Source organism: Misgurnus anguillicaudatus, chromosome 14, assembly GCF_027580225.2.
Source record: "Misgurnus anguillicaudatus chromosome 14, ASM2758022v2, whole genome shotgun sequence".
Lineage (NCBI taxonomy): Eukaryota > Metazoa > Chordata > Actinopteri > Cypriniformes > Cobitidae > Misgurnus > Misgurnus anguillicaudatus.
This window is the reverse complement of record NC_073350.2, coordinates 35,969,258-35,986,024: the sequence shown is the minus strand read 5'-3', so window position 1 is coordinate 35,986,024 and position 16,767 is coordinate 35,969,258. Positions and strand designations below refer to the sequence as shown.

Genomic DNA, 16,767 nt, shown 5'->3' with positions numbered 1-16,767 from the left:
AAACAATATTTAAATGATTGACATGGATTAATTTCATATGCATATGTATGACTGCTGAATTATCTGAATATTTCTTTCAATGACCCACTGACTTCTATGGGTAACCAGCTTGTTTAAACCCTTGTGTTGCACGATGAGACTTTACAGTGTTAAATTTGTTAATTTATTTGAACTGTACAATGATTGTGACATGAGATTATTTGAATGGTCAATAACATATTTCACTATTTAAAAATTAGATGAGGTGTGTGTGTGTGTGTGTGTGTGTGTATATGTGTGTGTGTGTGTGTGTGTGTGTACTTGTTTTTCTTACTTTGTTGGGCCCAGTGACCGGGAGCACACCAACGGTATGGGGTCCGATTACCTAGTGGGGCCCAAAAATGTGGGCCCCACACAGATTTTAATGTTAACTGCCTCAGAATCCTCTACTGACATGTCTCAGGCTTTTTTTTAACTTTCCCCACAAGGTGACAAATGTTGGTTATGTATGTGTAAGTGTGTGTGCTCTCTAGCGCCCCTAGGTGAAAATGTGGTGTTGCAGGAGTCACACACACCAGGAAGTGGGGTATCGGCTTATGGCAGTCACATGACCAATCATGATGGTGTTACAGTTTTTTTATTCCGTAATGTGCATTGTTAAAGCACATGGAACCCTTGGGGCATTTGTTTTCATTATGGACTATACATTATGGCGCATTTTAAACCGGAAGTTTAGCGTGGATCATGAGATTGAATGGGAGGAGCACATGTAAACAGGTAGGTTTTCTCCGTTGATTTTGTACATTATTTAGTTATTTTTTAAAACGTTGTACATGATATACTTTCACTTAAAGTCAATTTTGTAGTATAACAGTTATACAATGTTCGTTTATTATGATGTTTTAGATCGCTAGCAGACGGCTAACGTTAGCTTTTAGGCGAATTGCCAAGTGATAATAGTATTGATGGCTTACAAAATAAACATTTAATTGCAAGCATGGTAATGTTACTACGTTTTCTTGATAGTTTTACTCACTTTCGTAGCACAACAGTTTTACAACGTTAGTTTATTATGATGTTTTAGATCGTTAGCTGAAACTATTGCAATACACGATACTTTGAAATGCACTAATAATGACATAAATTAAACATGTAAGTTACATGAAGTAACTATTGTTTTACAAGTATAGCAAACCCATGGTATTATACAGTAGCATTGCTTTACCCTGTTTTTTTTACCACAACCATGGTTATTTTGTGCTTACCATGTTTTACCACATTTAACTGTACTAAAACCATGACTATTTTTTATGTAACTTACACTATTTACAGGATGGCTATAGAATTAATTACTTTTTTGTCCGTGTTTTGGCCTTGCAAATATATATCATACACAGACAGCCCTTACGAAAATTAACCATGGCTTTATTGTGGTAAAAGTGTAGTAACCATGTTTTTTTGTTAAATTGATTTCTATGAGCAAAACCATGGTTTTACTACACTAACCATGGTTTAACTATGTTTTTGAAAACCATGGTTATTTTGTTGTAACCATGGTTTTACTACAGTAACCATGTTTTTTTGGTCTTAACTGTAGTAAAACCATGGTTAATTTTCGTAAGGGAGAGTTCTGGTAACAGTTCCACTTAAATCTTAAACCCTTAAATATTAAATGACTGGAAATTGTTTGATTTCTTGAAGCATTTTTGAGTGTGTTTGAAATAATTTTTACAGTGCCATAATGTTCAGAAGGAGTAAGGTGATAAGACCTATTGATGAAGCAAAATCATGTATACTCTACTCAAGTGGCAAGCCGGGATCTGTGGAACGTTTCATTGATGACAAAGGGTATGGGACAGTATATTACATGTGCATATTGCAAGGTTTGTGAAAATGGCCACATTTTGTTATTACCCTAAATCCTTAGCTCCAGCTCATCTTAATTATAAACAAAGTAAAATAAAAGAAACTTTAGTTTCTATGACAATCTATGGGTCATTTTGTATATAAAGGATTAAAGCCTGAAGTATAGTTTGTTTTTGTGTACCTTAGGGTACGCATACAGCACGAGGGTCCGCTGTAGAAGCAACGCTGGGTTTTTGTAACCGCCATCACAAAGGTAACAGAGTAGACACTGTTATCATAAACTATTATATACTTGATCAATTTGAATAACTTAATCTGTGAATTAAACCATCAAATCTCATAATCAATACTGTTAAAAATAGGTCATAGTTATGCAGTGCGCTATGATCATTTAACATTCAGACTGACGTAAAAAAAAAACATGGATACACAACTTCTATTTTGCTATTAAATATTTCTTAAAATCAACTGGGCCAATGCAAGACCAATATGTATTATTCATAAATTGTTAGCCAACAACTATTATGTGAGCTACCAATGTCAAAAAGAATTAACAGGTGAGCGGTATTTTGTTAACAAAATTAACAACCAATAAATAACAAAATCTGCTTTTAAAAAACTTTACACATACTATCTTACCCAAATATTCCAACCACAATACAAATTGTAAATTATACAATTGTATAGTCCATTTATTAAGACTCCTTTAAAACTGTGTTAAAGCTCCCATAACACATGCTGTTTATGCATATCTGATGTTAATCTTGAGTACTTATTAGGGGTGTAATGGTTCAAATTACTCACGGTTCGGTGCCTGTCAAGGATTTAGGGCCGCGGTTTCAGTGCGTTTCGGTACACTTTGGTCACAATATGTTTCTTTACAAAAAAAATCTCTGCAAAAGTCAACATTTTCACATTAGAGCACTTGAATTATTATACTACATGTACCAACTTTACTGTGCACTTCAAAATGCACATAAAAAAAGCTTAGAACACTGGGTTACTTTTTATATTCTATGCCACTATCTTCAAGTTTTTTCCGCAAGAATATCAGTTTGTTAACATTTAAACACAGAAGGCAATGTGTGCTGTTTCTGTTTCACCTGCGATTGCATGCTATCAATAACACGCTGGTGATGACGGCGCAATAAGCGACTCATCATATTAGATGTATTGCCTTGAGCATACGGCACTGGCGAATTTTACAGTTTTGTCCACATTTTCTTGAGCTATTAGCGTCTTTTCTCCTTCACTCTCTGCGCTAAACGATCAGCGCCACACACACAAACACCTGAGGAGGGCAACAGATTTGCATACTATAAGTTGATTGGACAGGTACACTCCCGTAATCACATGCAGAGCTTATTTAGAACCATACATTAGCGGTTTTATGCGTTGTTATTTTAGCAAACTATATTAGAAATGCGTGGTCGTATCAAACACGGTGCACGTGCATCCCGAACCGTGGGAGGATAAGGGGACGATTCGATTCTTTACCGAGAACCATTACACCCCTAGTACCTATAGAGTAATATTACATCCTTCATATCTCCAAAGAGTCTTCAGTTTTATAATATTTATAAAAGACAGATTAGCTCAAGCGTTTCATTTCTAAAACACACGGAAACATTTAGAAAGACTAGTTGCGAGCTGCGGGAGAAGTGAGTCACGAGCCAAGCAACACTGTATACAACACTGTTTAAAATATGATTCACTACATGTTTGTGCCATTTACATTATGTGTACATACGCGGCAATTGCCAACATAACACAGAAGTCTTACTTACTAGGGTTGTGCTGATAGATGAAAGTATTGTGTATCGACGATCGTCAGACATACCGGCAATAGCAGGCTTTCATGATGATAGTTGGCGATGGTTATTATTATCATAGTTTCACATTAACATGCGCAATGCATGCTTTTCCTCACTTGAGAGGGTTTGTGAGCTTAAAGCTTTGTTTATACTCTACGCATCCGCATGCGCGCCTTGGTGCGCGCTGCAAAAATGACGTCAACGCGGAGTGGGCAGTCGTGTGGAACCCCATTTCGCATGGAGATGTGCACGGCAATTTTTGTAACTGCACCCGCAGCTCCGCATCCGAAAATGACCAAACTCAAGGCGATTCTGGATTTTGACTCAATTGCTCATGTCTCCCCTGTTGTTTCAAAGAATAGTGCAACAGCGAGCGCGTCAACTATAAACGTCTAATCCGTTTGTTGAGATGTGCGCGCGATCAGCGGAAGCTTGCTTTGTGGACCAAAGCGCAAGTATACATAGCTTAAGACGTCTGTTGAGATGCGTAATCAGTGGAGGCTTGCATTGCTAACCAAAGCGCAAGTATAAACAAACCTAACATTTGCTCTGACCTTAATTCACGCGGCATGAACAACTTCTTCTAGCACCTGAACTTGTAATGCGCATGATTCAAACTCACATGAGTTTGCAATACGTGCGGCTCTGACATTTCTTTGCAATGGAGAGGTTGGCATCCAGGCATTTAAAACCAGCGAGTGTGTTGTCCCCGCTCCCTGGCACAGGAAATTTCAGAGCACCTGTACTTTAATGACCCGTTCGGATTATTGGCATCAGTCTTAAGAAAAAGGTGCTGTCATGACGGTGTTGCCTTTTCTTCTTTTTCTCCACCAATTAAATGCTTTGTCATAAATGAGTAAAAAACAAACAAATAAATAAAGGAGTAAATTACTGGCTCGCCCCCTGATACTATCGTGCATCGGCAACGATAGGACGATCTCAAAATTGGAAAAATCGCCCAACACTATTACTTACCGCATGCAAATCATGACTCGGTTGGGACTTTTCAACGAAATCCAGCGTTAAACAAACACACATGCAAAACTCCACTGCTACCCCGGATAAACAAGCTATTGTTTCCATAATGCTTAATTCTCCTTACATCCAAAAACACTTTTTCTTTCGTGCCATTGTTGAGACTTGATATAAAGCATAAAAGTGATGCCTTTGACTTCTAGCACATGTTTGTTCAAACTAGTTATATTTCCTAATTAAACTAAGGTCTAGTCCTGTCTTTAGGTAATCCTTGTCCGTAAAACCACCCCTTAAAATGTGTTACTAAGACAGAATGCATGAAATACCGTTGCTCCCCCCCTAACAACTACCTGTAAAACCATTTGGAAATAATATTCATTCCCATAAGAGTGAAACAATTTCCACATTTTACTCACTTAGACCATGCATTTTTGTTAAGCGAAATTAACATGTTGATGTGGGACTCAAGGCGATTAACAATAAGTCCTGCACTTGAAAAAACAGCTTGGTGGGAAGTGAAGCTGGAGGTACGCAGAGGTAATGCATAGCAAGTTGATAGAGCTTGGGAAATCCAGGCCATCCAGTTCCACCACCGAAGTGGGTCTTTGCTTAGTGGGATAGACGGCTCCTTTCAGTAGAGCTCCAGCTCATCTTCATGCGCAGACTCTCCGTAGTGCTCCCCAAAGAAGGAGCTTAGGTCCATTTTTTGTTTTAGAGGGCCGTTGCCGTTTTCTTCATTAACTGTACCGCTGTGTGCATTGTAATTTGACGGAAGGCGGTGTTACAGCGCTGCAATATTGTCTATCATGGTCTGTTGCATGCCCTTTAAATTCACCCACTCTGCTTAAATCGCCTGCTGCTAGGCATAGATGCCTATAATGGATGATTAAGTGATTAAATAATTTAATTTATACATTTTATATAACTTGTTTATTTATATATTTATAACTACTATTTTCCATGTTGACTAGTAACATCTGTACCGTTTAGTCGACTAGTCTCGCACATCCCTAACTATTCATCCTGACCTGTTTATTATATAGTTCTTAAAAATGTAAGTACTTCAAGCGCATCAGTGATGCTTGGGTGCACTGTAATTTACTTGCATGGCAGAAAACGGGAACAACTTTCTTGCTGTTTTAAACCCGTGCCCGCATAACATCCTCTTTAGTGCAAGAAAAGTTCAGAGCCGTGCGCATTACAAGTTTATTGTTTGATAATCCTGCACCTGATGTATGCCATACAGCCAACACTGCGTTCCAAATTATTATGCACGTGCCATGTTTGTTTATTTTTCCAATACAGTCAGTAAGATTACACATTTTATTTTACCCTCAACAGTTATATTACAGTGTGGATGCTATTCTATTTAAATGAAATAAAAATGTCAAAAGATATTTTAATACTTTAATCCTAGGACTATACTTTCATTCTGGTGTAATAATCAAGGACTTTGCTGCTGTAACATGGCTGCTGGAGGCGCAATGATATTAGGCAGCAGCCGAAAATAGTCCCCTTAGTAACTTTCAATGCCAGGGGACTAATTTTGGCCAGTACGTAATATCACTATGCCTCCTGCAGCCATGTTACAGCAGGGAAGTCCTTGATTATTACGGCGGAATGAGAGTATAGTCTCAGCCAAATCTGCCTAGAAAATAACAACTTTTAATTTTCTGTCGGTCTTAATACACAATGTAACTACAGAAGAGTCAAGTTAAATAGGAAAAATATTGATACTTTTTGGTTATTTTTTTAGCGCGATGCTAATGGTTAATTAGATTCAATAGATTGGCTAAGCTATGCTAAAAGTGGTAGCGCCAGACCCGGAGATCAGGTAAATAGATTCCAAAACGGTAAAAATCAAATGTTGAACTCTAGGGGAGCTAGAAAATAAAAATATTTTTAAAAATAGTCTAATGTCCCTTTAAAGACGCTAGTATTGCATCCCTTAATTTATGTTTTGAATTATAGTGCTGTCCACCTCACATATCTTTCATATAATGATGCTGCACAGGCTCTTAAATAGGACTAAGATCAGAGGATAATGGTGGTCCCACCTTGATTTCTTTCTTATTTTATGCCCATATGAATTAAAATAGTCAGTGGTGCTTTTTGCAGCATGGAAAGGTGTTTTATCCTCAATGAAAGTACATTTACTTCAGAAGGCATGATTCCTTTTATATCCCATAGTAAAAAACCTCTTTTAGGAACACATGAAGAGTTTGGTACCAAAACGCGATAAACGCCATTTTTGAAAAAAAAATGAGTTACTGCCAAAATCAGGTCATCAGGTCAGTATTTGAAAGTAAATTCTTAATTTTACGCAAAATCCAATATCCGCATTGTAAATAATCAATGGCAGCGCGTTCAGTACACGGAATCCTAGTTTTTCTACTTTGTACTTCGTGATCAACAAACAAACACAAACAAAATAAAACTTTAATGGCATTGATAAACCTGTGATGGTTTTCTGTGACTGGGAAGAAATGTAGGCCATCAACATCTAATAATTTACGTGGGAGGCACTCGAGAGACGGTTGCTTGTTCTCCCGACAGCATTAAGCTTCTCATGTTAACACATTGACCCCAGCGGATCTTTGAAAAACTTTACATTAGTTTAAACAAAGTCAACGAAAATCGAGCAGGACCAAAACATTTTACAGCTGATCGCTGTGAAAAATGTTAAGCGTCGACGTCAAGTATAACCGCAGCAATGACAGTGATCTTAATATGACAAAGTAAGTGTTTTGATTAATGACATTAATGTTTCTTTTTTTAATTAGTGTGTACAACTAGTCAACTAAATGAATATAAAATGGCAAAGATAAATGCACATTTATATATTGATTCAAAGATTTATAGCATTTTGAAAAAAAAACTTGTCATGGATTTATTGGATTTTCTGGAAAAATAATTCGTTTTTATAATAAATCTTTGAAAATCAAGTTATGGATTTGAATTTTTTATTGTTTTATAACCTAAAGGTGCTATGTGAAAGTTTGTAACAGAAAATAGTGGTTTTCATCTTGTCGCTTTCTTGGTATAGGAAACAGGTTTTACCTAAATTTGTCAAAATGGATTTATTTCGTTTTGGAAACAAACTCTTCATATCTTCTAGATGTCCTCAGGGACCCTAAAGGGACCTACCATCTTACTTCCCAATATTCCAGTCCAGATCATCACTCTGCCACCTCTCCCTAATGTTACAGTCTTGTTTGAACATAGTGGCTATTCACCAACAATCCAGAATGACATTCATCTATACTATTCAGTGTATTATGGCATGTCAATGTGAAAATAGTCGTCTGACACATGTGTCACATATGAACAGAAAATCGGATTTTGATGGCAGTGTGAATGTAGATTAGAATCGTCATTGGTTTGTTGTCTTCTAGAAATTAACCTCCTAAATGTCCACATACCTAGACATCACATTTTTTTGTTGTTTGCACATTAACACTTAATTCTGTGTAACTGGAACCTGTTATACACAAACGTGGACAATTACACTGCTTCATGTTCAAAGAAAAATATTTGGTTATTATATTTATTGATTCTTTCTAACCCCAAAAAAGACAAACCAAAGCTCTGGTCTAATGAGGTTAAACTTTTTTTACTGTATAATGTTTGTCAGATGTTTGTATCCCCATCAGGTACACGCATCTTGAATGGTTTAAGCATTTTTTTTGTGTTATCAGCAATGTGACCAATCGTTTCCACACTTTTGACGTTGTTGTCATTTATGTTTATAAAGTGCCGGTTATGAGCTGCGATCGGATCAGTCACTTATGCGTCTAAATGTTTTCCTTTGTTCACAAACAGTTATTTTTGGTCGCACTCTAGAGCCCTGGCATGTGTTTAGATTTAAACTATATGCTATGTAAGACTCTTCTCACAAGCTAAGTTTTGTCACTTGGAAATGTCTGAATACAGTACATTTGTCAGTTCTTCATAAGGTTTTATTATTTTTTTCAGGAGCCAAAACAGCAGGCTTCTGCATCAGAGACTAACCCGTCCATAACACATCACTCATCCAATAATGACACAAGTGAGTATGGTGCCATCACACAGGTTAAGGAGTAATAAAGGCACTGTTATCACAAACTATTCATAATGACTTGTTCATTATATAGTTTCATTACCGCAGTCACTACTATGGTTACTACATTACTTCAAAGGTATCTCTCAGGTTAAGCGCTTACACACACCCGTTTCTTGTCTTGACTTTGTGGGGTCCTGCCTCAAATGAATGAATTTACAGTTAAGATCATGCACACACACGTTTCTAGACTAAACGTTATGGGGCCTTTAGACACACCAATTTCCAGTCTTGGCTTTGTGGGGTTCTGCCTCAAACGAATGAATTTACAGTTAAGATCATACACACACATGTTTCTAGACTCAACGTTATGGGGCCTTTAGACACACCAGTTTCCAGTCTTGGCTTTGTGGGGTTCTGCCTTGAATGAATGAATTTACAGTTAAGATCATACACACACATGTTTCTAGACTCAACGTTATGGGGTCTTTAGACACACCAATTTCCAGTCTGGGCTTTGTGGGGTTCTGCCTTAGATGAATGAATTTACAGTTAAGATCATACACACACACGTTTCTAGACTTGGCGTTATGGGGTCTTTAGACACACCAATTTCCAGTCTTGGCTTTGTGGGGTTCTGCCTTAGATGAATGAATTTACAGTTAAGATCATACACACACACGTTTCTAGACTCAACGTTATGGGGTCTTTAGACACACCAGTTTCCAGTCTTGGCTTTGTGGGGTTCTGCCTCAAATGAATGAATTTACAGTTAAGATCATACACACACATGTTTCTAGACTCAACATTATCGGGCCTTTAGATACACCAGTTTCTAGTCTTGGCTTTGTGGGGTCCTGCCTCAAATGAATGAATTTACAGTTAAGATCATACACACACACGTTTCTAGACTCAACGTTATGGGGTCTTTAGACACACCAATTTCCAGTCTTGGCTTTGTGGGGTTCTGCCTTAGATGAATGAATTTACAGTTAAGATCATACACACACATGTTTCTAGACTCAACGTTATGGGGTCTTTAGACACACCAATTTCCAGTCTTGGCTTTGTGGGGTTCTGCCTCAAACTAATGAATTTACAGTTAAGATCATACACACACACGTTTCTAGACTCAACGTTATGGGGTCTTTAGACACACCAATTTCCAGTCTTGGCTTTGTGGGGTTCTGCCTTAAATGAATGAATTTACAGTTAAGATCATACACACACATGTTTCTAGACTCAACGTTATGGGGTCTTTAGACACACCAATTTCCAGTCTTGGCTTTGTGGGGTTCTGCCTCAAATGAATGAATTTACATTTAAGATCATTCACACACACGTTTCTAGACTAAACGTTATGGGGTCTTTAGACACACCAATTTCCAGTCTTGGCTTTGTGGGGTTCTGCCTCAAACTAATGAATTTACAGTTAAGATCATACACACACACGTTTCTAGACTCAACGTTATGGGGTCTTTAGACACACCAATTTCCAGTCTTGGCTTTGTGGGGTTCTGCCTTAAATGAATGAATTTACATTTAAGATCATACACACACATGTTTCTAGACTCAACGTTATGGGGCCTTTAGACACACCAATTTCCAGTCTTGGCTTTGTGGGGTTCTGCCTTAAATGAATGAATTTACATTTAAGATCATATACACACAAGTTTCTAGACTCAACGTTATGGGGCCTTTAGACACACCAATTTCCAGTCTTGGCTTTGTGGGGTTCTGCCTTAAATGAATGAATTTACATTTAAGATCATACACACACATGTTTCTAGACTCAACGTTATGGGGCCTTTAGACACACCAATTTCCAGTCTTGGCTTTGTGGGGTTCTGCCTTAAATGAATGAATTTACATTTAAGATCATATACACACAAGTTTCTAGACTTGGCGTTATGGGGCCCTTACAACACATCAGTATCTAAACATGACAATGTGGGGCCCTCAAACTCACACATCAATTTCTAGACATGGCATTATGGGGCCATTACACACCAGTTTCTAGACTCTGCGTTAGGGGGCCCTCAAACACACATTGGTTTATAGACCTATCATTTTGGGGCCCTCACTCACACAAGTTTCTAGACATGGCATTATGGAGTATCTCATTTAGATTTAACATCTATGGAACAATACTTGTCTTTATTTAAACTAAGGTTATTGCAGGTATAATTAAACAATTTGCAAGTAAGTTCAGAAAGTAATCAAATGTGTCAATATATGGATCTGTGCTTATCCAATCTTAAACTGACAGTACCCTCATAAATCTGTGTATGTTTGTGTCATTGTGTTAATCAAACAACAGAAGACAAAAGGAGAATCACCTTTGTAGCTTTTAAACAATTAATTATATTTAAAGGAACAGTATGTAAGAAATGTATATCAATTAATCATAAAATGGCCCTGATATGTCACTACACATTAAGAAATCATTTTTATTTCAAATACTTATATCACTGACAACAGTGGTCTGGCCAGGATATTGTCATTTAAAAAGTGGAGTTGCAGCCCTCAACTGATGTTTATGTTGTCATTTTGTGTATTGGCCACCAGTTGTGTGATTGCAGTACCAGTTTTGGCCACAAGTTTTGTGATTGCAATATCAGTTTTGGCCACAATCCTACATACTGTTCCTTTAACTTATAAAAAGAAGACAGTGTTATTTTTCATTTGATTTTATTTCTGTACCTAAATAATACTTTTAGACCTTACTTTATTTGTAATTTTCTTCTTTTCTATTTTTATATGCTTGTAATTTCTTAATTTTATTCCTCCACCCACTTTCATTTGCCGATACAAAATTATTTGATCCATGTAATTCTATATAACTACTACTACGTTGTAAAATAATGTATTTTGAGAGTAGGCATTGAGAGTATACACTATTTCACCAAGGTCCACTCAGTTTAAAATTTCCACTTAGTTCTAACAAATCAGATGTAGCCACACACATGTACATGTCAGAGACAAAGATGAAGTGACCAGGTGAAAAAGGCCCCATGTCTGCAGCAATTGTCATTGTTAAATAATGTGAAATAAATATAGCAAAAAACTTATGCAATGGTGAAAAAGTTTGGTTGATCATTATTCGGCTGAATGTTATTATATTTGGCTTTGGCCAAGAATTTTCCTTTTTGGTGAATCCCTAAAAACTCTGTATAACCATATATTGAAATAACTCTTTTTACAGACGGATGGAGAACCTGATTTTTTTATCTTTTGATTGACTTCAATGACAGTGAAAATTGAAGATGAGGATTCCAGATTACAATCAGACATTAGAAGTTCCAAAGATGAGAGCAGAAAGCATTTTGGTATACCTCTGACACTGGTATTTTTAATATTTTATTTCTACCAAAATATTTTTGCTGTATGTTATTTTAATAGAATGTAAACTACACTGGACAATCATGCCATGACATAACTGTCTCTTTTGCAGATGGAAAAGGGTACCAAATCTTTCTTTTCCTCTTCATGAGTGGAATGATGAAAGCACAGATGAGCCTTCTACTAAAATGGCTTCAGAAAAGCAAAGAAGTTGTTATTATCTTGTAAGTCATTTTATCATGCTTGATTTCACTTAATGATTAGTGCTACATAAACCACTGATCTACAGTTGAAAGAAAAAGTATGTGAACCCTTTGGGCTTACTTGGATTTCTTCATAAATTGGTCATAAAATGTGTTCTGATCTTCATCTAAGTCACAACAATAGAGAAACACAGGTCTGCTTAAACTAACACCGCACAAGCATTATACGTTTTCATGTTTTTATTGAACACAACATGTAAACATTCATAGTGCAGGGTGGAAAAAGTATGTGAAACCCTAGGCTAATGACTTCTCCAAGAGCTAATTAGAGCCAGGAGTAAGCCAACCTGGGGTCCAATCAATGTGATGAGATTGGATGTGTTGATTAAAGCTGCCTTGTCCAATAAAAAACACACACCAGTTTTGAGTTTGCTGTTCTGAAGAAGCATTGTCTGATGTGAACCGTGCCTCGCACAAAAGAGCTCTCAGAGCTCACACCAACATCAAAACCTCATCACAACTGTGAAATATGGTGGAGGGGCCATCATGGTTTAGGGCTTGCCTCAGGCCCTGGACGGATTACTGTCATCGATGGAAAAATGAATTCCAAAGTTTATCAAGACATTTTGCAGGAAAACTTAAGACCATCTGTCCGCCAACTGAAGCCTAACAGAGGATGGACGATGCAACAGGACAACGACCCAAAGCATAGAAGTAAATCAACAACAGAATGGCTTCAACAGAAGAAAATACGCCTTCTGGAGTGGCCCAGTCAGAGTCCTGACCTCAACCCGATTGAGATCTGTGGCATGACCTCAAGAGAGCGATTCACACCAGACATCCCAAGAATTTTGCTGAACTGAAACACTTTTGTAAAGAGGAATGGTCCAAAATTTCTCCTGACCGTTGAGCAGGTCTGATCTGCAACTATAGGAAACGTTTGGTTGAGGTTATTGCTGCCAAAGGAGGGTCAACCAGTTATTAAACCCAAAGGTTCACATACTTTTTCCACCCTGCACTATGAATGTTTACATTTTGTGTTCAATAAAAACATGAAAACGTATAATGCTTGTGTGGTATTAGTTTAAGCAGACTGTAGACTGGGTTATTCTAAAACCAGGGTTAACGGAATCCTGGGTTATTTTTTTATGTTTCACACTGTTCAAACTTAACCAGGGGTTAAGAGATAACCCTGGGTATTCATAATTTGACGTTTCATACTGTGCATTCCTAAACCCTGGGTCAGGAGTCTCCAACCCAGCTCCAACACACCTGTCTGTAATAATCAAGCAACCCTGAACATCTTGATTAGCTACTTCAGCTGTGTTTAATTAGGGTCATAACATTCTAACCCTGCTTCGTTTCACACTGCATGCGTTTGGCACCACAATGCGGGGTTAACCCCACAAAAGCGGTGCTAAACCTGCTTCCAAGCAGGGTTTCATAACCCTGGGTTAATTTCAGGGATAATCCTGCTTCTAATTTACAAGTGTGAAACGATCCTTAACCCAGGGTTAAAAGCAGGGTTTACAATCGAGATAACCCAGGGTTAAGCGCAGTGTGAAAAGCCCTTGTGTTTCTCTATTGTTGTGACTTAGATGAAGATCAGAACACATTTTATGACCAATTTATGAAGAAATCCAAGTAAGCCCAAAGGGTTCACATACTTTTTCTTTCAACTGTATAAAAATGACTGGATTGCGCATAGAATGCTTAACGTAACAGCGAGAGGTGAAGCCATCGTTTGAGCCCCCATATGCTATGCCCAATGTTCACGGTCAGCGTTATTTTTCTGAATAAGTTTAAGTTGTAAAGTAAAGAAAATGGCTTTTTATAAGCACAGCGGCATCGAAATTTGGTTGGGTTTTTATATTGCTGAATCAAATGTTTCAAAATACATGATATTAACATTGTGAATGCATTTACTGTACGATCAAAAACAATACTGTATAACATAATTACAAAACCAGTAAACTATTGCATGCACATATGGTACTTAAAGCATCATTATTTCTTTCGATTTCAGAATGAGCAGGTTTGTCATTAATAATAAATATGCTGTGTTCTGTCCGCTGATCTGATACTGTAATGAAGATTAATGTATAGTGTCATTGTTTAAAAGGTAAAATGTACAACTTTCAATAAATAACTATGTACATGCTAAGGACGTTTGCGTTGTAATAATGCACAGGGAGACTTCAGATATGAATCTGATAACGTCCTATTCATTTAATAGTATGTTTGGGCGTACCAATATGGAGGCCCGGTGGCTTCACAATTGTGACGTCATGCTCAATCCAGTCATTTATATAGATAAGCCAATGTTTAGGCTACTTGGCCTTGTGTGTTGCTTATGTCAGTGACCCTAGTATTAAGGAGCCATTATACTTCTTGTGTAGGAACTCGACAGCATAGGCTTCGCATCAGTTTTCATTTATACTTGTTTGTTGTTCACATTGACGTGTGTATTCATACTGATGGTCCTGCTGATCTGTAAGATGGATGCTTTATTCAGAAGTATATATTTTACGAAAATCTAATTACTTACATTTACGCTTATTTATGCTCACCAAAGCAGTTTAGTTTAGTTTTAGTTCACCTTCTGTTGATCGACCAGATTAGTCACCGGTCTGCCAAACTATTTTGCACACTGTATGGAGATGTAAGATGTCTGTACTGTATCTCTGTCAGGTAACGCACACCTTGAAAGGTTTGGGAAGTCTTGTCCCCAATATCTCAGCGATCTGAGATCTGCACATATGACCTTGTGGTCAATCATGTTGTTTTCTCAAAAAAGTTGGTGATTTTCATTCTATTGTCGTCTATTAAAAAAAGTAATTGTTGCACAAACTTATTTGTGCCACTCAGTTGACAATCACACTGTGAAACTTCACTGTTGCTGCTATTAGTGCATTTGGGAGTTGTAGTTTTTAAATATAATTGTGTTTCTAAAATGGTTTACGAGCTGCGATCGAGTCACTCACACTGATGTGTGCCTAAATATATTTTCATGGTCCCACAGTTATTTTCAGTCACAATTCCGATTTATTTAATTTGAAAACCTTTATAGTTTTTCACCATATTACTGTTTTGTGTAGTTTTGATTAAATAAATTCCAGCCTTGAGGAGCATTAAAACTCATTTAAAAAGCTTAAAGCTGTTTTCTTATATAACATGTTCTTTTTTATGTTTACTTAGGTAAATGAGCTACTGTCAAAAACATCTGGACAGCAGATGAATGTGCTGCAGTTAAAAGACTCAGAAGTAAATTCATTGTGAAGAATCAAGTTCCAATAAGGTAACATAGACTGTAATCGCTGCATTGATGCAGAAGCTCAAACTTTAGGAAGTCAAAACTGGAAGCCTGTCAATTTTTCATAAAATAATCACATTTCTGCCAAGACGAAAAGGACAATGAACTACAGGTGAATGCCTTCTCTCTAGCATTCATACAGCATTGATATCAGCGGGACATGTGTTCTAAGAGGTTTCAACAAGTTTAGTCTCTTTCTTTTGATTTGTTTTCATTGAACAGAATGTTCATTTTCGGGTGAAACAATGTTATTGTTATCTTTACATTCTGATAAAAATGTAAAAGTTAAAATGTGTCGATTCTTTTAAAATTTTATTATATAGTATTCTATTTATAGTATGCCATGTAATCGCAATAAGAGTTATAGCTGCAATCAGTGACACTGTGTCTCAATCCACTTTTACGTATTGCAGTCGTATTGCAGATATAGCGTGTCAGATGAGAACTGCCCCTCCTGGGTAAGCAAAGGGTTTTTTTCTACCAAGGAGTTTTTCAACCTCTTGACCATAGCCTGCATGTAGGCTCGCTTTCTGGGAGACTGCTGATAATAGTTAAACTTAAAACTTTTGTTTATACATTACAGTAAAACTGCTCTCATTAATATGGTTTAATTATTAACCCTAGTGGTTTTGTTACCCGTGTTGTTCTTACATTTTTCTGTGATATCTTAACCTAAGAACTTCTTTTGTAAACAGGCTAGTATATAGTTTAGAATTGGACTGTTATATGCTACTACTGTTCTACTAATAATAGTAATGAATACCTCCGTGTACTCCATCCTAGACCATGTTCGTTATACGGCCTTACAGTAGTACTATTTATTACATTACTTAATAAGAAATTACTCTATGTAGCTTCAAATACTCCATCCTAGACTTTATATTTAAAAACTACCATGCTTTGTTTTTTTCCCTTCTCTGCTTTCTTTGTATTTAATTCACGTGAAGCAGCTTTGGTACAATGAACAATTGTTAAAGCGCTATATAAATAAAGTTCAATTGAAAATGTTTTTCAATTTCATATATTTAGATCTTAGTTTTATACTAAGAAAAACACAATGTAAAACACGTTTCATGATTACATTACAAAAAGTAAAAGTTTTGTATCTACCAGTATGTATTTGAAATCTAAAATGTTGTCCAATCTCTTTTTATAAGGTGTGTATGGTTACCAAAAACATGCTCACTAAAGAAGAAATGTACTTTATGCGTGTATGTGTAAAATATTATTTTTGGC

General features: G+C 36.8%; 1 long non-coding RNA gene across 1 annotated transcript; it reads left to right on the top strand.

The window, feature by feature from the left end:
* The first annotated feature begins 330 nt into the window (after positions 1-330).
* On the top strand, positions 331-16,540 carry LOC141369531 (uncharacterized). The gene is made up of 7 exons (XR_012373328.1): positions 331-347; positions 468-756; positions 1,714-2,098; positions 8,610-8,682; positions 11,879-12,019; positions 12,128-12,239; positions 15,417-16,540. It is a non-coding gene; the product is annotated as an uncharacterized lncRNA (long non-coding RNA).
* Positions 16,541-16,767: the final 227 nt, after the last annotated feature.